Below are 25,622 nucleotides of genomic sequence, written 5' to 3' on the forward strand. Positions count from 1 at the left end.
TTAGATGATTTGTTGGCTCACTTGCCATTTCTTTTTGATTCTACTGAGAAATCTGTGCAAAATCTCAAATCAATCATCACAGATTCTACAGTAGTTTCAAATCTAAACTCTATCATTTCTACTCTCTCGACGGATATTCTTCATCCGTTGACTAGTGATTGTATCTCGACGGATGTGCTTAATAGCAATCATCCGTTGAATTTCTCAACTACTATCTCGACAGATGTATCTCATTTATTGAATATCACTGCACCACTTGAAATTTCAACAATTGTTACAAGTGCAGATGATCTAGTAGTTCTAAAATCACTATTATGATTGAGGGAAGGGAGTGAACAGAGTAAGAGGCTGAGTTTTTCTTAGGAAAAAGGAGAGGAAAAGAGTGAACAAATGCAAGCTATTTATTCCACCTTGGCAAAAGTGAGTGAGAGGAATCTCACCTTAGATGGTAAAGGTGAAGGTGTGAGTGTAGGAAGCTAAGGGGATTCCTTGATGCAAAAATAGAGAGAAAATGAGAGAAAATCAGGTACAGGTGATATAAGGGTGACAACCATTACTAGTGAGTCAATGAATGTCAGTAATGCAGAAAAAGAGAGACTGTATCAGCAAGAATTTCAAGCTATTATAGATTCTATCTCTTTGAATGCTGAGACATTTACTCATCCTATTCCATCATATCAAATTCTGGCTAAACAGGGCAATGAGGAGGCTGATAAGATATTGAACTTGGTGCACACAACAGCATCTATGCTAAGGGCCAAGGATGCAATCAATACCATACCCTCTGATAAGTGGCATTTTATACCACTTAGAACGTCTTAAAATGGCTTAAATTGGTGTCTTGAAATCCAGTATTTTGTGTATTTGATGCGTTTTTCTAGTGTTTATGCATTTCAGGGTATTAGTTGCATTTCGGAGAAGGAATCATCAAAAATAAGCCTTGGCATGTGTTCACCATTGCGAGAGGAAAAGAACGGGCAGATTACGGCGAAGAAACGGAGCAAACCTGGAAATTTTCCAGTAGGGTCCTGCGCGCCCGCGCAGAAATGTTGAGCGGCCGCGCAGCAGCCTTGCGCGCCCGCGCAGAAATGCTGAGCGGCCGCGCAGGGTCAGGGAAAAAGCTGAATTATTTTAGACTTCTACTTCTGTTTAGCTTCCAACTTCTATGTAATCTGAGTTTTATGGGACTATTATATAAGTAGATTTGAGACGTTTTTCACAGAGTATTAAGAGGAGATTATGTTTTAGATTGTGTTTTGCAAGAAGCAAAGGAGATAGGGAAGAAGACCGATTTAGCACACAGCAACGAAGAGGAAGCATATATTCTTGTGATTCTTGTTTCGTTGTAACGTTGGATGCTAGTTTTCTTGCTTTGACTTATTTACTCTTGTGACGTACTCTGTTTTAATATAATCAGTTTAGTTGATATTTTTTTGTGTTTGTTTATCATGATTTCATATGAACCCATGATGGCGATAAGTTCTATTATGGGCTAATCGTGATCATGGGGTTGCAACGGATTTATTATGAAATTCTCTAGTTAATTGTTTAATACTTTAGTGTGTGATGATTGCATGATATCTAGTATTGGTTGTGCGTATTCGTCTTATGTGCGTCGCGAACATATAAGATAGGGTGTTAATCTCTTGTGAAGCGACGGTGGATCTTGAGATTTAGAACTTGCCATGCTAGCATAGGTTCATGTACGTTGTGCATGATTAGTGGGTAACTCTAACAGTTTTATTTGCCCTATGTAATCAAAAGGAATGACTTGTGCTTAAATCGTTGTGTTGTCAATTTCTGTAGACATATAGGAACTCAACATAATTGATGACTATTCAACTTCTATCTTAATTGTGGATGTTTGGTAGAATGGTATTAGTACAATGAAAGTTGGCTTTTATCAGTTTCGTGTTATTCGATTAATATCATCATTGTCACATGCTAAAGGTAATAACTATGGCTATATAAGGAAGTAATAATGAAGTTGTGATCTCATGAGTGTTTTATTATTGATAAATTGAAGTGTTAGTTAAGTGGTTAATTAAGTAGTTAATTATAGTTAATATTTGATCAATAATTTTAAGTGTTATCTTAACATTGAGAAGTAATCATACATTGGTGAGTGAGTTTAATTAGACAATAAATTAGTCTGAGTCTCTGAGGGAACGAACTAGAAAGTATTCTATATTACTTGCGAACGCGTATACTTGCGTGAATATTAGTGCGTGATTTCGCCCTAACAAGTTTTTGGCGCCGCTGCCGGGGACTCGGCGTATTTGTTTAGTTTATGTACTTACCATCATTGGTCATTAAGACTCAGTGATTAGGACGTAGTAGTTAATTACTCTTTTCGGTTGTGTTTCAGGTACTTTAGCAACCGTTTATGCAAACTCGTTCTCGTGCTCGCAAGAGGACCTTAGATACAGCTGAGGAGAAAGACGAAGTTCTTGATACCCCGGAGAAGTTAGATTTTGAGGATTCGGATTCAGGAACTGAGCAGAAAGAACCAGTAAACATGGGAGATCGTATTGTTCAAGCTGATCCAGCTCTTATGGATTTTTCTCGGCCTAAAATTGATGACATTCAGTCAAGCATCCTTCATTCGGCTATTCAAGCTAACACCTTTGAAATCAAGCCGGGCACTATTCAGATGGTGCAGAATTCTGTTTCTTTTAGAGGAGCGGCAACTAAAGACCCCAACATGCACATAAGGAATTTTGTCGAGATCTGCAGCACTTTTAAGTATAATGGCGTGACTGATGAGGCTATCAAGTTGAGGCTTTTCCCATTCTCACTGAGGGATAAAGCTAAAGACTGGTTACATTCTGAACCAGCTGGGTCCATCACTACGTGGCAAGATCTTGCACAAAAGTTTCTGGTAAAGTTTTATCCAATGGCAAAGACTGCTACTATGAGGAGTGCTCTTACTCAGTTTGCGCAGCAACCTACAGAATCTATATGCGAGGCTTGGGAACGCTACAAGGAAATGTTGAGAAAATGTCCACATCATGGAATGCCGGATTGGATGGTAATCACTGGTTTTTATAATGGTTTGGGGGCCCAATCTCGGCCCATGCTCGATGCAGCAGCTGGAGGCGCCTTATGGGCTAAAAGCTATACTGAGGCGTATAATCTTATCGAGACGATGGCTGCAAATGAGCATCAAAACCCAACTCAGAGGATGACATCAGGCAAGGTAGCAGGTATTCTAGAAGTTGATGCAGCCACCGCTATTGCAGCCCAGCTCCAAGCGCTATCAATGAAGGTTGATTCTTTGGCTACGTATGGAGTTAATCAAATAGCTATGGTTTGTGAGCTTTGTGCAGGTTCTCATGCTACGGATTAGTGTTCTCTTGTCAACGAATTTGTTCAGTATGTGAATAATTATCAGCGACAACAGCAGCCTGTGCCAGCGACCTATCATCCTAACAACAGAAATCATCCAAATTTCAGCTGGGGAAATAATCAGAATGCTATTCAGCCACCATATCAGCAAGGAGTGAGTAAACAGTTTAACCCACCTGGATTCCAGCAACCACAGCAGTATGCTACAAGGCAATCATATCCTCAACAAGGAAGTGCAGCTGTACCTACTAGTGCTGATTTTGAGGAACTTAAGCTGTTGTGCAAGAGTCAGGCGGTTTCTATCAAGACCTTGGAAAATCAAATCGGTCAATTAGCCAATGCAGTGCTCAATCGTCAACCTGGCACTCTTCCCAGTGACACGGAAGTACCAGGCAGGAAGGAAGCCAAAGAGCAAGTCAAGGCTATTACCTTAAGGTCTGGAAAAGTAGCTGATGCTGAAAAGGCAAAAGAAGTCGAAGCTGAAGTTAGAGATGAAGAATCTAAGCAAAGGGAGAAAGCGGCGGAACCAAGGAAGACTACTGTTAAACACACTCTGCCTGAGGCTAATACAGGGGAGAAACAGCTCTATCCTCCACCACCTTTTCCTAAGAGATTGCAGCAACAAAAGCTGGATAGACAGTTCGGGAAGTTTCTGGAGGTGTTCAAGAAACTTCACATCAATATACCTTTCGCTGAGGCTCTGGAACAAATGCCTAGTTATGTGAAGTTTATGAAGACTATTCTTTCAAGGAAGGTGAAACTGGATGACCTTGAAACCGTTGCTCTCACGGAAGAATGCAGCGCGGTTCTGCAACAAAAGTTACCACCAAAACTGAAAGATCCAGGAAGCTTCACCATTCCTTGCACCATTGGCAATCTAACTTTTGACAAGTGCCTATGTGATTTGGGAGCAAGCATTAATCTGATGCCGTTGTCGATCTTTAAAAAGCTGGATCTGCCTGATCCAAAACCCACATACATGTCGCTACAATTGGCGGACCGTTCCATTACGTACCCAAGGGGCATAGTTGAGGATGTGCTCGTCAAGGTGGATAAGCTCTTCTTTCCTGCTGATTTTGTTATTCTGGATTTTGAGGAAGATAAAAAGATTCCCATAATCTTGGGGAGGCCTTTCTTGGCTACTGGCCGTACCTTGATAGATGTGCAAAAAGGGGAACTTACTATGCGGGTCCAAGATCAGGATGTGACCTTCAACGTATTCAAGGCAATGAAATTCCCTACAGAAGATGAGGAGTGTTTAAAAGTAGATGTGATCGATTCCGCAGTTACTTCGGAACTCGATCACATGCTAATGTCTGATACATTGGAAAAGGCCTTAGTGGGGGATTTTGACAGCGATGATGAAGATAGCAACGAGCAATTACAATATCTGAACGCTTCTCCATGGAAGCGAAAGCTCGATATACCATTTGAATCTCTTGGTACTTCTGACCTTAAGAATGCTGAAGGGAAGCTCAAACCATCAATAGAGGAAGCACCTACCTTGGAGCTTAAACCATTACCTGAACACTTGAGGTATGCCTTTTTAGGTGATTCATCTACGTTTGTTATTATTTCAGCTGACCTTTCAGGTAGTGAGGAAGACAAGCTCTTAAGGATTTTACGAGAATTCAAATCGGCTATAGGATGGACCATAGCAGACATCAAGGGGATAAGTCCTTCATATTGTATGCATAAAATTCTGTTAGAGGAAGGTAGTAAGCCAACGGTGGAACAGCAGCGAAGACTGAACCCGATCATGAAGGAGGTGGTGAAGAAAGAAATTCTGAAATGGCTAGATGCAGGCATCATTTATCCTATTTCTGACAGCTCGTGGGTGAGTCCCGTGCAATGTGTACCTAAGAAAGGAGGTATCACTGTGGTCGCAAATGAAAAGAATGAGCTCATCCCTACTCGAACAGTGACAGGATGGAGAGTATGCATGGATTATAGAAAATTGAACAGAGCCACAAGGAAGGATCACTTCCCTCTCCCATTCATTGATCAAATGCTTGACAGATTGGCGGGACATAAGTATTTTTGTCTTCTGGATGGTTATTCCGGGTATAATCAGATTTGTATTGCACCAGAGGATCAGGAAAAGACTACCTTCACTTGTCCATTTGGCACATTTGCTTTTCGAAGAGTTTCGTTTAGGTTATGTGGCACCCCGGCCACCTTTCAGAGATGTATGATGGCTATATTCTCTGACATGATTGGAAATAACGTCGAAGTGTTCATGGATGACTTCTCCATCTTTGGACACTCATATGATGAATGCTTGAATAATCTGCGCGCCGTACTCAAAAGATGCGTGGAAACTAATTTGGTGCTTAATTGGGAGAAATGTCATTTTATGGTGCGTGAAGGCATTATCCTTGGGCATAAGGTCTCTAGCAAAGGTCTGGAGGTGGACAAGGCCAAGGTGGGAGTCATTGAAAATCTTCCCCCACCTAATTCAGTGAAAGGAATCCGTAGTTTTCTCGGTCATGCGGGTTTTTATCGGCGATTCATCAAGGACTTTTCAAAGATATCTAAGCCGTTGTGCAATTTACTTGAGAAAGATGTGTCTTTTAAATTTGATGATGAATGTTTGGCAGCATTCGAAACTCTCAAGGAGAGTTTGATCACGGCACCAGTTATTACAGCACCAGATTGGACAGAACCGTTTGAGATGATGTGTGATGCGAGTGACTATGCGGTAGGTGCAGTTCTGGGACAGCGCAAGAAAAATCTCTTCCATGTGGTCTACTATGCGAGTAAGACTTTAAATGGGGCCCAATTGAACTACACCACTACTGAGAAGGAGCTTTTGGCTATAGTCTTTGGCTTTGAGAAATTTCGATCTTATCTGCTTGGTATGAAAGTAACAGTATTCACTGATCATGCAGCTATTCGCTATCTGGTTTCTAAGAAGGATTCGAAGCCGAGACTCATTCGTTGGGTGCTTTTACTTCAGGAATTTGAGTTAGAGATCAAAGATAGAAAAGGTACTGAGAATCAAGTAGCTGACCATCTCTCTAGGTTGGAGAATCCCGATTCTACTTCACAAGATAGGACGTTAATCAATGAATCTTTTCCGGATGAGCAGTTGTTTACAATTCAGGAGGAAGAACCATGGTTTGCAGATATTGTAAACTATCTTGTCAGCAATATAATGCCTCCTAATTTGACATCCGTGCAAAAGAAGAAGTTTCTGCATGAGGTGAAGTGGTATATGTGGGATGAACCATATTTGTTTAGACAGGGAGCTGACCAGATCATCAGGAGATGTATCCCGTTCTGTGAGACGGAGGGGATATTACGAGACTGCCATTCCACGGTTATGGTGGACACTATGGAGGTGAGAAGACGGCAGCTCGTATTCTGCAAGCAGGTTTTTTCTGGCCCACCTTGTTCAAGGATGCTCATCAGTTTGTTTTAAGGTGTGATCGTTGCCAAAGAGTGGGAAATTTGTCAAGGAAGGATGAGATGCCATTAAATGTGATGCTTGAAGTCGAGGTCTTTGATGTATGGGGAATCGATTTCATGGGGCCTTTTATCTCGTCTTGCAATAATCAGTACGTCTTGCTGGCAGTCGATTATGTCTCAAAATGGGTCGAAGTTAAAGCTTTACCGACAAATGATGCAAAGGCAGTGCTAAATTTTCTTTATAAACAAATTTTCACAAGGTTTGGAACACCTCGGGTAATTATAAGTGATGAAGGATCGCATTTTTGCAACCGTAAGTTCACTTCTATGATGCAGCGTTATAATGTGAATCATCGAGTAGCTACTGCCTATCATCCGCAAACAAATGGTCAAGCGGAAGTGTCTAACAGAGAGATAAAGCGCATTCTAGAGAAGGTTGTTTGTCCGTCAAGGAAGGATTGGTCTTTAAAGCTCGATGAAGCAGTTTGGGCTTACAGAACAGCATACAAAACTCCACTTGGGATGTCACCGTTTCAGTTGGTGTACGGTAAGGGATGTCATCTACCGGCGGAGCTTGAGCATAAGGCCTACTGGGCATTGAAGAAATTGAACCTGGATTTAGATGCAGCTGGTAAGAAAAGAATGCTTCAGCTTAATGAACTTGATGAATTTCGACTTCAAGCGTACGAGAATAACAAAATGTATAAGGAAAAGGTGAAGAGGTGGCACGATAGGAAGCTACATCCTAAGTTATTTGTGCCAGGGCAACAAGTTCTGTTATTCAACTCTCGGCTCCGACTTTTTCCTGGGAAGTTGAAATCAAGGTGGTCTGGACCTTTTATTGTCAAAACTGTGTTTCCACATGGAGCGGTGGAAATTTTTGAGAATGATTCGGACCAAGCATTCAAGGTTAACGGTCAGCGGTTGAAGCACTACTATGGGGACATGGCAAACCGAGAGGTGGTTAGTGCCATGTTGTTGACTACGTGAGAAAGGTACGGAACGTCAAGCTAATGACGAAAAAGAAGCGATGCGTGGGAGGCAACCCATGAATTGTTGTTACAGGAACCCTTAGAAGTTAATAACCTATCCAAAAACACAAAAAAATCAGAAAACAGGCGCTGAAAAAAAAAATTTCCAGAGACCCTCTGCGCGCCCGCGCAGCTATGCTGAGCGGCCGCGCAGCTTGCTGCGCGCCCGCGCAGAAATGCTGAGCGGCCGTGTAGGGGTCGAGTTCCAGAATTTTTTTTTTTACAGTTCAGAAAAAAAAAAAAAATAATAAAACAAAAACACAAAAACCCATTACAGCCCATAAACCCACGAATTCTTTTCCCATTACCCCATGATTTTATCCCTCAACCCCACTCCTAATCTAATTTAACCTACTCCACACCTTATATATACATACACCTATCCTACATATCTCCCACAACTTCCTACACTTAAACCCTCTCATAAACATCAAAAATCAGTTCTTACACACTTTTATTCACAAATCAATGGCACCCAAGAGAGCACGCACTATTGACAGCAGCAGCACAGTTCCGACTGCTGATTCATCAAGGGGTACTGCTGCAAGGCCTCGGTTAACTGACAGAGCCGCGGAGGAGGAGTACACTAGGCTGTTGGGGAAGCCGATTCTGAAGGAGAGGGGGTTTTTACCATCAGGGAGGGATGGTGAGTTGTTGCCCATGATTGCAGAGAAGGGGTGGATAGCTTTTTGTGAGTCACCCGAAGCAGTACCGATGAGTGTTGTTCGCGAGTTCTACGTGAACGCGAAGGCTGAAAAGAATGGGTTTTCTGTAGTTCGTGGGCTGACGGTTGATTATCATCCTGCGGCGATTCGCCGTGTGATTGGACAGCGAGAGAGGAAGCCCGAGGAGGAGAACTGGAATGAAAAGACTGCTGAGGACTTTGACTTGGATTTGATTTGTGCGACTCTCTGTCGACCGGGCACAGTTTGGAACCGCAGTCCAGCCAATAATGAGTATCGTCACTTTCCGGCGATCGCCATGAACAGGTATGCTCGTGCATGGAATGCATTTATATGTGCTAATATTTTGCCTTCTTCACATGCACACGAGGTCACAGTTGAGAGAGCACAGTTGTTGTGGGGAATTCTGAATGAGGAATACTATGTGGACCTTGGTGAGTTTATCTACCAAGGAATTCTGAAGTTTTTGAGGGGAGCAAAGCATATGAACATCCCTTATGCATCCACGGTTACGAAGCTATGCCGAGCAGTAGGAGTGAACTGGTCGGCTCATGAGCAGTTGCAGTTGCCAGCAGCTCCTATAGATTCTGGCACTCTGAATGGGATGCAGGAGTGGACCGGTGGTGAGCCTGAGGAGCATGGGCTGGGTTATCGTCTTCCAGGAGGGCGTCCAGCACGAGGTGCTACTATGGCCAGGCCAGGGCGTGGTGAGGCTAGTTCTTCGAGAGCTCAGGAGGGTGCTGGGATGGGTGATGCCCAGTATAGGAGGCTTTCACGGCGGATGGATGCCATGTATGAGACGCAGAGCAGGTTTGCTCAGGAGCTCACCCTTGCGTTAGGGACTGCTTTTCGAGGCCTTGGAGCTGATATCCAGTGGCCAGTTTTTGGTGAGGACTCTGCATACCCGCCGCCTGATACTCCACCCACTGAGGGTGATGATGATGATGACTCCGAGTAGGTATACCCTGTGTTCCTTTCTACTACCTTCACTGGGGACAGTGAAGATTTTAAGTTTGGGGGTGGTAGTTAAGGAATATTTTGTGTGTGTCATATAGCTGCATATTCATGATAGTTAGTTCATATAGTTGCATAATTTTTGCCATATAGTTTTTTTTATATAGCTTTATTTGTTTGTCATATCATATAGCTCATGCATATACCATGATCCCTTTTACAATGATTTATCGACTGAATTGTGATATTGAGGCGAGTGTAGTGATAGCATTCTAGAAGCACTTGTATTTTCACTAAGTCTTAGAGAATGTTTAAGGACTAGATTGTTGTTATGATCTGATTATTTTCAAGGATAATCTATTTACTATGCTTAGAATTTAATAATAGGTTCTTAGTGGTAAAGGCATGAAAAAGAAAAAAAAATGGAGTAAAAATGGAATTGTGTTGCTAGTTGTGGCTAGGCGTCAAATGGCTAGTAGCCGGCTCGTATGTTATGCGAGTAGTCTAGGGTTGAACAAGATGGAGCGAAACGCACTTGCTCAGAGTTATTAAAAAAAATATTTATGCATAATTGATCAAGAGTGGGCTCTTTGGTATTCAAGTTATTAAGTTCTTAGGGGACTTTGTGCCTAGTGACCTAAGGCTTTTAGAGTCTGGGATCCGCTAACCTAACGCTCGTTAGATGGGTACCATTGTATAAGTCTTTTGTGGACCTCACTCATTGCACGGTCAAATAAGCATTGGAGTTATAAATAAAAAGCACGATTCCGTAGTAAGCTCCAAAGTTCTTGTAGTGTTGTATATCACTTTGTGCCTAGAATTTTTATTCTTTGTATAATCGTAGGATTGCCTTGAGGATAGTCTAGTCATAGTAATTGGTCTAGTTCCGAAGCATATCTGTTAAGCATTTGCACACACCAGGTTTCTGGCTGTATGTCCGTTTGCATGAGTTTATTGATCTTTAATGCCTAACTGCATTCGTTGAGACGTGACAAATTGGTTGGTTAATTGTACTAAGGGGGATCGTTGCATTTTCATATAGATTGCATTCATGCATATTTTTTATTTGTTTTTGAGTCTGTGACGCTTGAGGACAAGCATCGATTTAAGTTTGGGGGTGTGATAAGTGGCATTTTATACCACTTAGAACGTCTTAAAATGGCTTAAATTGGTGTCTTGAAATCAAGTATTTTGTGTATTTGATGCGATTTTCTAGTGTTTATGCATGTCAGGGTATTAGTTGCATTTCGGAGAAGGAATCATCAAAAATAAGCCTTGGCATGTGTTCACCATTGCGAGAGGAAAAGAACGGGCAGATTACGGCGAAGAAACGGAGCAAACCTGGAAATTTTCCAGTAGGGTCCTGCGCGCCCGCGCAGAAATGCTGAGCGGCCGCGCAGGGTCAGGGAAAAAGCTGAATTATTTTAGACTTCTACTTCTGTTTAGCTTCCAACTTCTATGTAATCTGAGTTTTATGGGACTATTATATAAGTAGATTTGAGACGTTTTTCACAGAGTATTAAGAGGAGATTATGTTTTAGATTGTGTTTTGCAAGAAGCAAAGGAGATAGGGAAGAAGACCGATTTAGCACACAGCAACGAAGAGGAAGCATATATTCTTGTGATTCTTGTTTCGTTGTAACGTTGGATGCTAGTTTTCTTGCTTTGACTTATTTACTCTTGTGACGTACTCTGTTTTAATATAATCAGTTTAGTTGATATTTTTTTGTGTTTGTTTATCATGATTTCATATGAACCCATGATGGCGATAAGTTCTATTATGGGCTAATCGTGATCATGGGGTTGCAACGGATTTATTATGAAATTCTCTAGTTAATTGTTTAATACTTTAGTGTGTGATGATTGCATGATATCTAGTATTGGTTGTGCGTATTCGTCTTATGTGCGTCGCGGATATATAAGATAGGGTGTTAATCTCTTGTGAAGCGACGGTGGATCTTGAGATTTAGAACTTGCCATGCTAGCATAGGTTCATGTACGTTGTGCATGATTAGTGGGTAACTCTAACAGTTTTATTTGCCCTATGTAATCAAAAGGAATGACTTGTGCTTAAATCGTTGTGTTGTCAATTTCTGTAGACATATAGGAACTCAACATAATTGATGACTATTCAACTTCTATCTTAATTGTGGATGTTTGGTAGAATGGTATTAGTACAATGAAAGTTGGCTTTTATCAGTTTCGTGTTATTCGATTAATATCATCACTGTCACATGCTAAAGGTAATAACTATGGCTATAGAAGGAAGTAATAATGAAGTTGTGATCTCATGAGTGTTTTATTATTGATAAATTGAAGTGTTAGTTAAGTGGTTAATTAAGTAGTTAATTATAGTTAATATTTGATCAACAATTTTAAGTGTTATCTTAACATTGAGAAGTAATCATACATTGGTGAGTGAGTTTAATTAGACAATAAATTAGTCTGAGTCTCTGAGGGAACGAACTAGAAAGTATTTTATATTACTTACGAACGCGTATACTTGCGTGAATATTAGTGCGTGATTTCGCCCTAACAAGTTTTTGGCGCCGCTGTCGGGGACTCGGCGTATTTGTTTAGTTTATGTACTTACCATCATTGGTCATTAGGACTCAGTGATTAGGACGTAGTAGTTAATTACTCTTTTTGGTTGTGTTTCAGGTACTTTAGCAACCGTTTATGCAAACTCGTTCTCGTGCTCGCAAGAGGACCTTAGATACAGCTGAGGAGAAAGACGAAGTTCTTGATACCCCGGAGAAGTTAGATTTTGAGGATTCGGATTCAGGAACTGAGCAGAAAGAACCAGTAAACATGGGAGATCGTATTGTTCAAGCTGATCCAGCTCTTATGGATTTTTCTCGGCCTAAAATTGATGACATTCAGTCAAGCATCCTTCATCCGGCTATTCAAGCTAACACCTTTGAAATCAAGCCGGGCACTATTCAGATGGTGCAGAATTCTGTTTCTTTTGGAGGAGCGGCAACTGAAGACCCCAACATGCACATAAGGAATTTTGTCGAGATCTGCAACATTTTTAAGTATAATGGCGTGACTGATGAGGCTATCAAGTTGAGGCTTTTCCCATTCTCACTGAGGGATAAAGCTAAAGACTGGTTACATTCTGAACCAGCTGGGTCCATCACTACGTGGCAAGATCTTGTGCAAAAGTTTCTGGTAAAGTTTTATCCAATGGCAAAGACTGTTGCTATGAGGAGTGCTCTTACTCAGTTTGCGCAGCAACCTACAGAATCTATGTGCGAGGCTTGGGAACGCTACAAGGAAATGTTGAGAAAATGTCCACATCATGGAATGCCGGATTGGAAGGTAATCACTGGTTTTTATAATGGTTTGGGGGCCCAATCTCGGCCCATGCTCGATGCAGCAGCTGGAGGCGCCTTATGGGCTAAAAGCTATACTGAGGCGTATAATCTTATCGAGACGATGGCTGCAAATGAGCATCAAAACCTAACTCAGAGGATGACATCAGGCAAGGTAGCAGGTATTCTGGAAGTTGATGCAGCCACCGCTATTGCAGCCCAGCTCCAAGCGCTATCAATGAAGGTTGATTCTTTGGCTACGTATGGAGTTAATCAAATAGCTATGGTTTGTGAGCTTTGTGCAGGTTCTCATGCTACGGATCAGTGTTCTCTTGTCAACGGATCTGTTCAGTATGTGAATAATTATCAGCGACAACAACAGCCTGTGCCAGCGACCTATCATCCTAACAACAGAAATCATCCAAATTTCAGCTGGGGAAATAATCAGAATGCTATTCAGCCACCATATCAGCAAGGAGTGAGTAAACAGTTTAACCCACCTGGATTCCAGCAACCACAGCAGTATGCTACAAGGCAATCATATCCTCAACAAGGAAGTGCAGCTGCACCTACTAGTGCTGATTTTGAGGAACTTAAGCTGTTGTGCAAGAGTCAGGCGGTTTCTATCAAGACCTTGGAAAATCAAATCGGTCAATTAGCCAATGCAGTGCTCAATCATCAACCTGGCACTCTTCCCAGTGACACGGAAGTACCAGGCAGGAAGGAAGCCAAAGAGCAAGTCAAGGCTATTACCTTAAGGTCTGGAAAAGTAGCTGATGCTGAAAAGGCAAAAGAAGTCGAAGCTGAAGTTAGAGATGAAGAATCTAAGCAAAGGGAGAAAGCGGCGGAACCAAGGAAGACTACTGTTGAACACACTCTGCCTGAGGCTAATACAGGGGAGAAACAGCTCTATCCTCCACCACCTTTTCCTAAGAGATTGCAGCAACAAAAGCTGGATAGACAGTTCGGGAAGTTTCTGGAGGTGTTCAAGAAACTTCACATCAATATACCTTTCACTGAGGCTCTGGAACAAATGCCTAGTTATACGAAGTTTATGAAGACTATTCTTTCAAGGAAGGTGAAACTGGATGACCTTGAAACTGTTGCTCTCACGGAAGAATACAGCGCGGTTCTGCAACAAAAGTTACCACCAAAACTGAAAGATCCAGGAAGCTTCACCATTCCTTGCACCATTGGCAATCTAACTTTTGACAAGTGCCTATGTGATTTGGGAGCAAGCATTAATCTGATGCCGTTGTCGATCTTTAAAAAGCTGGATCTGCCTGATCCAAAACCCACATACATGTCGCTACAATTGGCGGACCGTTCCATTACGTACCCAAGGGGCATAGTTGAGGATGTGCTCGTCAAGGTGGATAAGCTCTTCTTTCCTGCTGATTTTGTTATTCTGGATTTTGAGGAAGATAAAAAGATTCCCATAATCTTGGGGAGGCCTTTCTTGGCTACTGGCCGTACCTTGATAGATGTGCAAAAAAGGGAACTTACTATGCGGGTCCAAGATCAGGATGTGACCTTCAACGTATTCAAGGCAATGAAATTCCCTACAGAAGATGAGGAGTGTTTAAAAGTAGATGTGATTGATTCTGCAGTTACTTCGAAACTCGATCACATGCTAATGTCTGATGCATTGGAAAAGGCCTTAGTGGGGGATTTTGACAGCGATGATGAAGATAGCAACGAGCAATTACAATATCTGAACGCTTCTCCATGGAAGCGAAAGCTCGATATACCATTTGAATCTCTTGGTACTTCTGACCTTAAAATGCTGAAGGGAAGCTCAAACCATCAATAGAGGAAGCACCTACCTTGGAGCTTAAACCATTACCTGAACACTTGAGGTATGCCTTTTTAGGTGATTCATCTACGTTACCTGTTATTATTTCAGCTGACCTTTCAGGTAGTGAGGAAGACAAGCTCTTAAGGATTTTGCGAGAATTCAAATCGGCTATAGGATGGACCATAGCAGACATCAAGGGGATAAGTCCTTCATATTGTATGCATAAAATTCTGTTAGAGGAAGGTAGTAAGCCAACGGTGGAACAGCAGCGAAGACTGAACCCGATCATGAAGGAGGTGGTGAAGAAAGAAATTCTGAAATGGCTAGATGCAGGCATCATTTATCCTATTTCTGACAGCTCGTGGGTGAGTCCCGTGCAATGTGTACCTAAGAAAGGAGGTATCACTGTGGTCGCAAATGAAAAGAATGAGCTCATCCCTACTCGAACAGTGACAGGATGGAGAGTATGCATGGATTATAGAAAATTGAACAAAGCCACAAGGAAGGATCACTTCCCTCTCCCATTCATTAATCAAATGCTTGACAGATTGGCGGGACATGAGTATTTTTGTCTTCTGGATGGTTATTCCGGGTATAATCAGATTTGTATTGCACCAGAGGATCAGGAAAAGACTACCTTCACTTGTCCATTTGGCACATTTGCTTTTCGAAGAGTTTCGTTTGGGTTATGTGGCGCCCCGGCCACCTTTCAGAGATATATGATGGGTATATTCTCTGACATGATTGGAAATAACGTCGAAGTGTTCATGGATGACTTCTCCGTCTTTGGACACTCATATGATGAATGCTTGAATAATCTGTGCGCCGTACTCAAAAGATGCGTGGAAACTAATTTGGTGCTTAATTGGGAGAAATGTCATTTTATGGTGCGTGAAGGCATTATCCCTGGGCATAAGGTCTCTAGCAAAGGTCTGGAGGTGGACAAGGCCAAGGTGGGAGTCATTGAAAATCTTCCCCCACCTAATTCAGTGAAAGGAATCCGTAGTTTTCTCGGTCATGCGGGTTTTTATCGGCTATTCATCAAGGACTTTTCAAAGATATCTAAGCCGTTGTGCAATTTACTTGAGAAAGATGTGCCTTTTAAATTTGATGATGAATGTTTGGCAGCATTCGAAACTCTCAAGGAGAGTTTGATCACGGCACCAGTTATTACAGCACCAGATTGGACAGAACCGTTTGAGATGATGTGTGATGCGAGTGACTATGCGGTAGGTGCAGTTCTGGGACAGCGCAAGAAAAATCTCTTCCATGTGGTCTACTATGCGAGTAAGACTTTAAATGGGGCCCAATTGAACTACACCACTACTGAGAAGGAGCTTTTGGCTATAGTCTTTGGCTTTGAGAAATTTCGATCTTATCTGCTTGGTACGAAAGTAACAGTATTCACTGATTATGCAGCTATTCGCTATCTAGTTTCTAAGAAGGATTCGAAGCCGAGACTCATTCGTTGGGTGCTTTTACTTCAGGAATTTGAGTTAGAGATCAAAGATAGAAAAGGTACTGAGAATCAAGTAGCTGACCATCTCTCTAGGTTGGAGAATCCCGATTCTACTTCACAAGATAGGACGTTAATCAATGAATCTTTTCCGGATGAGCAGTTGTTTGCAATTCAGGAGGAAGAACCATGGTTTGCAGATATTGTAAACTATCTTGTCAGCAATATAATGCCTCCTAATTTGACATCCGCGCAAAAGAAGAAGTTTCTGTATGAGGTGAAGTGGTATATGTGGGATGAACCATATTTGTTTTGACAGGGAGCTGACCAGATCATCAGGAGATGTATCCCGTTCTGTGAGACGGAGGGGATATTACGAGACTGCCATTTCACGGTTTATGGTGGACACTATGGAGGTGAGAAGACGGCAGCTCATATTCTGCAAGCAGGTTTTTTCTGGCCCACCTTGTTCAAGGATGCTCATCAGTTTGTTTTAAGGTGTGATCGTTGCCAAAGAGTGGGAAATTTGTCAAGGAAGGATGAGATGCCATTAAATGTGATGCTTGAAGTCGAGGTCTTTGATGTATGGGGAATCGATTTCATGGGGCCTTTTATCTCGTCTTGCAATAATCAGTACGTCTTGCTGGTAGTCGATTATGTCTCAAAATGGGTCGAAGTTAAAGCTTTACCGACAAATGATGCAAAGGCAGTGCTAAATTTTCTTCATAAGCAAATTTTCACAAGGTTTGGAACACCTCGGGTAATTATAAGTGATGAAGGATCGCATTTTTGCAACCGTAAGTTCACTTCTATGATGCAGCGTTATAATGTGAATCATCGAGTAGCTACTGCCTATCATCCGCAAACAAATGGTCAAGCGGAAGTGTCTAACAGAGAGATAAAGCGCATTCTAGAGAAGGTTGTTTGTCCGTCAAGGAAGGATTGGTCTTTAAAGCTCGATGAAGCAGTTTGGGCTTACAGAACAGCATACAAAACTCCACTTGGGATGTCACCGTTTCAGTTGGTGTACGGTAAGGGATGTCATCTACCGGCGGAGCTTGAGCATAAGGCCTACTGGGCATTGAAGAAATTGAACCTGGATTTAGATGCAGCTGGTAAGAAAAGAATGCTTCAGCTTAATGAACTTGATGAATTTTGACTTCAAGCGTACGAGAATAACAAAATGTATAAGGAAAAGGTGAAGAGGTGGCACGATAGGAAGCTACATCCTAAGTTATTTGTGCCAGGGCAACAAGTTCTGTTATTCAACTCTCGGCTCCGACTTTTTCCTGGGAAGTTGAAATCAAGGTGGTCTGGACCTTTTATTGTCAAAACTGTGTTTCCACATGGAGCGGTGGAAATTTTTGAGAATGATTCGGACCAAGCATTCAAGGTTAACGGTCAGCGGTTGAAGCACTACTATGGGGACATGGCAAACCGAGAGGTGGTTAGTGCCATGTTGTTGACTACGTGAGAAAGGTACGGAACGTCAAGCTAATGACGAAAAAGAAGCGCTGCGTGGGAGGCAACCCATGAATTGTTGTTACAGGAACCCTTAGAAGTTAATAACCTATCCAAAAACACAAAAAAATCAGAAAACAGGGGCTGAAAAAAAAAATTCCAGAGACCCTCTGCGCGCCCGCGCAGCTATGCTGAGCGGCCGCGCAGCTTGCTGCGCGCCCGCGCAGAAATGCTGAGCGGCCGCGCAGGGGTCGAGTTCCAGAAATTTTTTTTTTACAGTTCAGAAAAAAAAAAAACAAAACAAAACAAAAACACAAAAACCCATTACAGCCCATAAACCCACGAATTCTTTTCCCATTACCCCATTATTTTATCCCTCAACCCCACTCCTAATCTAATTTAACCTACTCCACACCTTATATATACATACACCTATCCTACATATCTCCCACAACTTCCTACACTTAAACCCTCTCATAAACATCAAAAATCAGTTCTTACACACTTTTATTCACAAATCAATGGCACCCAAGAGAGCACGCACTATTGACAGCAGCAGCACAGTTCCTACTGCTGATTCATCAAGGGGTACTGCTGCAAGGCCTCGGTTAACTGATAGAGCCGCGGAGGAGGAGTACACTAGGCTGTTGGGGAAGCCGATTATGAAGGAGAGGGGGTTTTTACCATCAGGGAGGGATGGTGAGTTGTTGCCCATGATTGCAGAGAAGGGGTGGATAGCTTTTTGTGAGTCACCCGAAGCAGTACCGATGAGTGTTGTTCGCGAGTTCTACGCGAACGTGAAGGCTGAAAAGAATGGGTTTTCTGTAGTTCGTGGGCTGACGGTTGATTATCATCCTGCGGCGATTCGCCGTGTGATTGGACAGCGAGAGAGGAAGCCCGAGGAGGAGAACTGGAATGAAAAGACTGCTGAGGACTTTGACTTGGATTTGATTTGTGCGACTCTCTATCGACCGGGCACAGTTTGGAACCGCAGTCCAGCCAATAATGAGTATCGTCACTTTCCGGCGATCGCCATGAACAGGTATGCCCGTGCATGGAATGCATTTATATGTGCTAATATTTTGCCTTCTTCACATGCACACGAGGTCACAGTTGAGAGAGCACAGTTGTTGTGGGGAATTCTGAATGAGGAATACTATGTGGACCTTGGTGAGTTTATCTACCAAGGAATTCTGAAGTTTTTGAGGGGAGCAAAGCATATGAACATCCCTTATGCATCCACGGTTACGAAGCTATGCCGAGCAGTAGGAGTGAACTGGCCGGCTCATGAGCAGTTGCAGTTGCCAGCGGCTCCTATAGATTCTGGCACTCTGAATGGGATGCAGGAGTGGACCGGTGGTGAGCCTGAGGAGCATGGGCTGGGTTATCGTCTTCCAGGAGGGCGTCCAGCACGAGGTGCTACTATGGCCAGGCCAAGGCGTGGTGAGGTTAGTTCTTCGAGAGCTCAGGAGGGTGCTGGGATGGGTGATGCCCAGTATAGGAGGCTTTCACGGCGGATGGATGCCATGTATGAGACGCAGAGCAGGTTTGCTCAGGAGCTCACCCTTGCGTTAGGGACTGCTTTTCGAGGCCTTGGAGCTGATATCCAGTGGCCAGTTTTTGGTGAGGACTCTGCATACCCGCCGCCTGATACTTCACCCACTGAGGGTGATGATGATGATGACTCCGAGTAGGTATACCCTGTGTTCCTTTCTACTACCTTCACTGGGGACAGTGAAGATTTTAAGTTTGGGGGTGGTAGTTAAGGAATATTTTGTGTGTGTCATATAGCTGCATATTCATGATAGTTAGTTCATATAGTTGCATAATTTTTGCCATATAGTTTTTTTTTTATATAGCTTTATTTGTTTGTCATATCATATAGCTCATGCATATACCATGATCCCTTTTGCAATGATTTATCGACTGAATTGTGATATTGAGGCGAGTGTAGTGATAGCATTAAAGTGATATTAAGTTGTGTAGGTTGATATGCATTCTAGAAGCACTTGTATTTTCACTAAGTCTTAGAGAATGTTTAAGGACTAGATTGTTGTTATGATCTGATTATTTTCAAGGATAATCTATTTATTATGCTTAGAATTTAATAATAGGTTCTTAGTGGTAAAGGCATGAAAAAGAAAAAAAAATGGAGTAAAAATGGAATTGTGTTGCTAGTTGTGGCTAGGCGTCAAATGGCTAGTAGCCGGCTCGTATGTTATGCGAGTAGTCTAGGGTTGAGCAAGATGGAGCGAAACGCACTTGCTCAGAGTTATTAAAAAAAAAAAAATATTTATGCATAATTGATCAAGAGTGGGCTCTTTGGTATTCGAGTTATTAAGTTCTTAGGGGACTTTGTGCCTAGTGACCTAAGGCTTTTAGAGTCTGGGATCCGCTAACCTAACGCTCGTTACATGGGTACCATTGTATAAGTCTTTTGTGGACCTCACTCATTGCACGGTCAAATAAGCATTGGAGTTGTAAATAAAAAGCACGATTCCGTAGTAAGCTCCAAAGTTCTTGTAGTGTTGTATATCACTTTGTGCCTAGAATTTTTATTCTTTGTATAATCGTAGGATTGCCTTGAGGATAGTCTAGTCATAGTAATTGGTCTAGTTCCGAAGCATATCTGTTAAGCATTTGCACACACCACGTTTCTGGTTGTATGTCCGTTTGCATGAGTTTATTGATCTTTAATGCCTAACTGCATTCGTTGAGACGTGACAAATTGGTTGGTTAATTGTAGTAAGGGGGATCGTTGCATTTTCATATAGATTGCATTCATGCATATTTTTTATTTGTTTTTGAGTCTGTGACGCTTGAGGACAAGCATCGATTTAAGTTTGGGGTGTGATAAGTGGCATTTTATACCACTTAGAACGTCTTAAAATGGCTTAAATTGGTGTCTTGAAATCAAGTATTTTGTGTATTTAATGCGTTTTTCTAGTGTTTATGCATTTCAGGGTATTAGTTGCATTTCGGAGAAGGAATCATCAAAAATAAGCCTTGGCATGTGTTCACCATTGCGAGAGGAAAAGAACGGGAAGATTACGGCGAAGAAACGGAGCAAACCTGGAAATTTTCCAGTAGGGTCCTGCGCTCCCGCGCAGAAATGCTGAGCGGCCGCGCAGCAGCCTTGCGCGCCCGCGCAGAAATGCTGAGCGGCCGCGCAGGGTCGGGGAAAAAGCTGAATTATTTTAGACTTCTACTTCTGTTTAGCTTCCAACTTCTATGTAATCTGAGTTTTATGGGACTATTATATAAGTAGATTTGAGACGTTTTTCACAGAGTATTAAGAGGAGATTATGTTTTAGATTGTGTTTTGCAAGAAGCAAAGGAGATAGGGAAGAAGACCGATTTAGCACACAGCAACGAAGAGGAAGCATATATTCTTGTGATTCTTGTTTCGTTGTAACATTGGATGCTAGTTTTCTTGCTTTGACTTATTTACTCTTATGACGTACTCTGTTTTAATATAATCAGTTTAGTTGATATTTTCTTGTGTTTGTTTATCATGATTTCATATGAACCCATGATGGCAATAAGTTCTATTATGGGCTAATCGTGATCATGGGGTTGCAACGGATTTATTATGAAATTCTCTAGTTAATTATTTAATACTTTAGTGTGTGATGATTGCATGATATCTAGTATTGGTTGTGTGTATTTGTCTTATGTGCGTCGCGAACATATAAGATAGGGTGTTAATCTCTTGTGAAGCGACGGTGGATCTTGAGATTTAGAACTTGCCATGCTAGCATAGGTTCATGTACGTTGTGCATGATTAGTGGGTAACTCTAACATTTTTATTTGCCCTATATAATCAAAAGGAATGACTTGTGCTTAAATCGTTGTGTTGTCAATTTCTGTAGACATATAGGAACTCAACATAATTGATGACTATTCAACTTCTATCTTAATTGTGGATGTTTGGTAGAATGGTATTAGTACAATGAAAGTTGGCTTTTATCAGTTTTGTGTTATTCGATTAATATCATCACTGTCACATGCTAAAGGTAATAACTATGGCTATAGAAGGAAGTAATAATGAAGTTGTGATCTCATGAGTGTTTTATTATTGATAAATTGAAGTGTTAGTTAAGTGGTTAATTAAGTAGTTAATTATAGTTAATATTTGATCAACAATTTTAAGTGTTATCTTAACATTGAGAAGTAATCATACATTGGTGAGTGAGTTTAATTGGACAATAAATTAGTCTGAGTCTCTGAGGGAACGAACTAGAAAGTATTCTATATTACTTGCGAACGCGTATACTTGCGTGAATATTAGTGCGTGATTTCGCCCTAACACCCTCCAAAGCTGGTGATGATTTTGAGTATCCCTCTGGTGGTTCTGAAGACTCTTTTGGGGATGATGGTGAGGATGATGAAGGAGAAGGCATGGATATAGAGGGAGATGTAGACATTCCATCATGGATATAGCACAAGGAATGTAATTACTCACGTCTCCAAACCACACTTTTCAAGTTAATTCATGACACCCAAAGTGCAATTCAAGAAACCACAAGTGCCAACACCAAAAGTCTACTCAAAGCCCATCTGGAGTCTCTATAATTGCACAAGATTCAAGCTCTAAAACAGAGTCAAGATGTGACAGAAATCAAAACAGAAATTGCACAAGTCAAGAATGACATCACTACAAAAATTGAGTCTACCCTTCTTAACACTACAATGAGAGACATTAACAGGCAACTCAGGAAGGACTCTAACTTAAGTATCAAGGTTGATTCTTTGGATACTAGGCTAAAAGCACTGGAAGGTTCAATCACTAAGATCCAGATCAACCAAGTTCACTAGACACTCCTTCTTCAGAAATTGGTGGTTGCACAAACCTCAAACCCTGTTCATCTTGATGCTAACAAAAAGGGGGAGAAAGATGCACTTGTCCCAGTCAGTAAAGGGGAGAAAGATGCACTTACCCAATATAGTGAGAGGGAGAAGGATGTGCATATTCAAGTCAGTAAAGTAATTGTTCCAGCAATTACCTTCTCTAAGCCACCAGTTCTGGATAACATTGACTTGATCAATATAGCAGCAGCTGAACTAGAGCTGAAAGAGAAATGGAAGAAGCTTGATGAGAAAATTGAGAAGAATTTTGATCTAATTAAGAAACAAGACAAAGCTGTGAAACATTTTACTCAATTGAGACCAATTTCAATCAATGAAATGAGCTTAGGGAATTTGGAAAAGGGTCAACCCTTAGCAAGAAGACCTCTACTGCCAATGTTATTTTACAGCCAAAGAAAAACTACCCAAAACATTCAAGCAAAAATCTATTGGACTTAATCTATGCAACTCGCAAGCCTGATGAAAAGAAGCTGAATGGCAGATCTATTGTTTATCACAAAGATCCAAGAGACCCAATCTTGAAAAAAAGAATCGCTAAAGTCTACAGGAATGGAAAATTGATCTGAGTGATCGATGGACACCCACAATTTGCAAAAGCTAAGAAAGAGGAAAAGGTGAAGCTCAAACAATAGAAAAGGCAAGTTGCCTTAGATGCCAAGAACCAAGCTAAGAAGCCTGCAAGCACAGAAACTGAGATGCCTGATGTAATAGCTGGGTCTGTGAATGAAGAAAAGCAAGAGGAACCAAAGTAGAAAATTAGAAAAAGGGTGAGAAATATGATAACTCCGGTGAGCGGGATGGCTCCTTCCGACGCCGTTCCTGGACCTTCTTCTTGCGAGTGGGGTGTAGCTGTTGTGGGGTATCTGCAAAACAACACCGGAGGGGGGTTTGAGCCCCGCGGTGCCTCCAGTGTGAGAATAAGAGTCTGGTTGGGGAAGATGAAGATAAAAAGGATAAGAGTGGCTGTGTGTCTATAAGCTTGTCTGTAAAAGAGTGTGTGTGTAAAAAGTTGTCTAACCCCTAAACCCTTCATCTTTGGGGGTATATATAGCCAAAGGTAGGGTTTAGGGGTTGGTACCTCTAGATCAGGGTCGTTCATTGTTGGAGGCAGAGGATGTCTGGCTAGGGTAGATTGCATACACGTGTCTAGGCAAGGACCACCTTAAGGGTGTCCCAACGGTACTCTGACACACGTCATGTTTGTCTCATATGTTAGTTGTTGATAGCTGTCATTGTCGCGTGCCCACGTACCCTTCCTTGGCGGGTTGTGGAGTGTGCATGTGCTTACCGGGACCCCTCTCGGGTCTGCCCTAGCTGGGTGATCCTGGTTCCGAGCTGGATCCTGTTTGGTAGGTGATCCAGGTCTGGAGTTGGATCCTGGCTGGGAGATGATCCAGGTCATGGGTTGGCCCTGAGCCTGGGTCTCTCCACTCGATTGCACTGGGTGAGGGGGGTCTTGGTCCATCAGTTGAGCCTTCTTCACCCTAGATCAGGGTTGGGCCCTAGACAGGTTTCTTATACCCTATTATTTGCCCCCTACTCCCTTATGCAGATTTTCTGGATGAGGGAGTAAAGTAATGTCTCGTAGCTTTGTCTTAGGGAAAATTTATATTTCCTTCTTGCCCCCAATCCAGGTCTGGTGTAGAAGAGACCAATCCGGATTCAGGTAGAGGAAATTGGTTTCCTTTGAAAAATTTATGCTTCTTTGCTGCTCCCCTATTCGGGTCTGGTGTAGTAGAGACAGATCCAGATTGAAGTTGGAGATATTGGTTGCTTTGAAAAAAAAAATTGTTCCTTTGCTGCCCCTCAATTCGGGTCTAGTGTAGTAGAGACAGATCCAGATTAAGGTAGACGAAATTGGTTGCCTTTGAAAAATTTATGCTGCTTTGCTGCCCCCCAATCCGGGTTTAGTGTAGTAGAGACATATTCAGATTAAGGTAAACGAAATTGGTTGCTTTAGAAAAAAATTATGCTGCTTTGTTGCCTCCCAATCCGGGTCTTATGTAGTAGAGATAGATCCGGATAAGGTAGATGACCTTGGTTGCTTTAGAAAAAATTCTTCTTCTTTGATGCCCCCCAATCTGGGTCTAGTATAGTAGATATGGATCCGGATTAAGGTAGAGGAAATTGGTTGTCTTAGAATAATTTATGTTTCCTTCTTGCCCCCCAATCCAGGTCTGGTGTTAGAGAGACCAATTCAGATTAAGGTAGAGGAAATTGATTACCTTAGAAAAATTTCAGTTTCCTGAGGATACGAATCCGGGTTGCCAAGGATCTGGGTAGGGGCCACGGATCTGGGTTAAAAGCTTTAATTTTGAAAAATATGGAATCTGTAACATTTTTTCGCTTTTCTCCCCATGATTTTGAATTGTTGGTAGTTTTATTCCTTGAAAGTCACTCCATAATGAGTATGGGGTTTAATGTGTCATTATTTGTATATATATAAATGTATATATATATATGCATATTTGTAACTGAAGGGGTGTCCAGTGGTGTGCTGCCATGTGGCGGTGCAGTTACACTGTCCCCCATCCCTATAAAAGCAGCCATCCCCTCATTTTTATTTTCTTTTCATTATACTCTCAAAAATAACAAGAAACCCAACAGTCACTTCTCTTCCTCTCACTGAGATTTCTTGAAGCTTTTTCTGTGATTTGAAGGCTTGGATCTTGTTCTTCGTTTCCGCTACTCCCCATTCTCCTATTGTGCTACCAAATCTGTAAGTTTTCGTCCGCTTTTCTCCGGTTTTTCTTTTCGATTTCTCGCATTCTTCAAGTTTTTTGCATGCTTCGATTTGATAGTAGATGCCCCCTTTTGGCTTGTTTTTATAGTGGATATGTTCGATTTTGTTTATACGTGTTTAGATCTGTGATTTTTTGCCGTTTTTGGTTTGATTTTGGTGGGGTTTGTTGTCAATTTTCTGGACTATTCTTGGTGTTCTTGTTTGAAATATATGTATGTATATATAAAAAAGTTGCATAGTTTGGTTTTTGATTCTTGGGCAAACTATTTTTGGGAGAGGATTTTGCTTTGATCCGGGTAGGGGGTCGTGACCCGGATCTGGGTTTTTTTTGCTTTTCTAGAATCGCATGTTATAGAATGTTAAGTTTGGTATTTGTTGTTTAGATCCGGATCAGGGTACTGATTCTGGGTCCGGGTTCGTGTTTGTTTTTTGTTACCCGGGTTGTTAAATCTGGAACTGCGAGTATATTTGAGATGTTGCTTTTATTTTCATAGTATAGATGGTCCGGATCGTTGATGTTTTTCCGGGTTGGACTTCCATTATCGGTCCGG

General features: G+C 41.8%; 2 non-coding genes across 2 annotated transcripts; both read right to left on the reverse strand.

Moving 5' to 3' along the window:
- Positions 1-2,911: 2,911 nt before the first annotated feature.
- On the reverse strand, positions 2,912-3,018 carry LOC141675457 (small nucleolar RNA R71). The gene has a single exon (XR_012556109.1). It is a non-coding gene; the product is annotated as a small nucleolar RNA R71 (small nucleolar RNA).
- A 9,613-nt stretch (positions 3,019-12,631) lies between these two features.
- On the reverse strand, positions 12,632-12,738 carry LOC141675632 (small nucleolar RNA R71). Its single transcript, XR_012556275.1, has one exon. It is a non-coding gene; the product is annotated as a small nucleolar RNA R71 (small nucleolar RNA).
- Positions 12,739-25,622: the final 12,884 nt, after the last annotated feature.

The sequence above is a fragment of the Apium graveolens genome, chromosome 7 (assembly GCF_009905375.1).
Source record: "Apium graveolens cultivar Ventura chromosome 7, ASM990537v1, whole genome shotgun sequence".
In the NCBI taxonomy this organism is placed as follows: Eukaryota; Viridiplantae; Streptophyta; class Magnoliopsida; order Apiales; family Apiaceae; genus Apium; species Apium graveolens.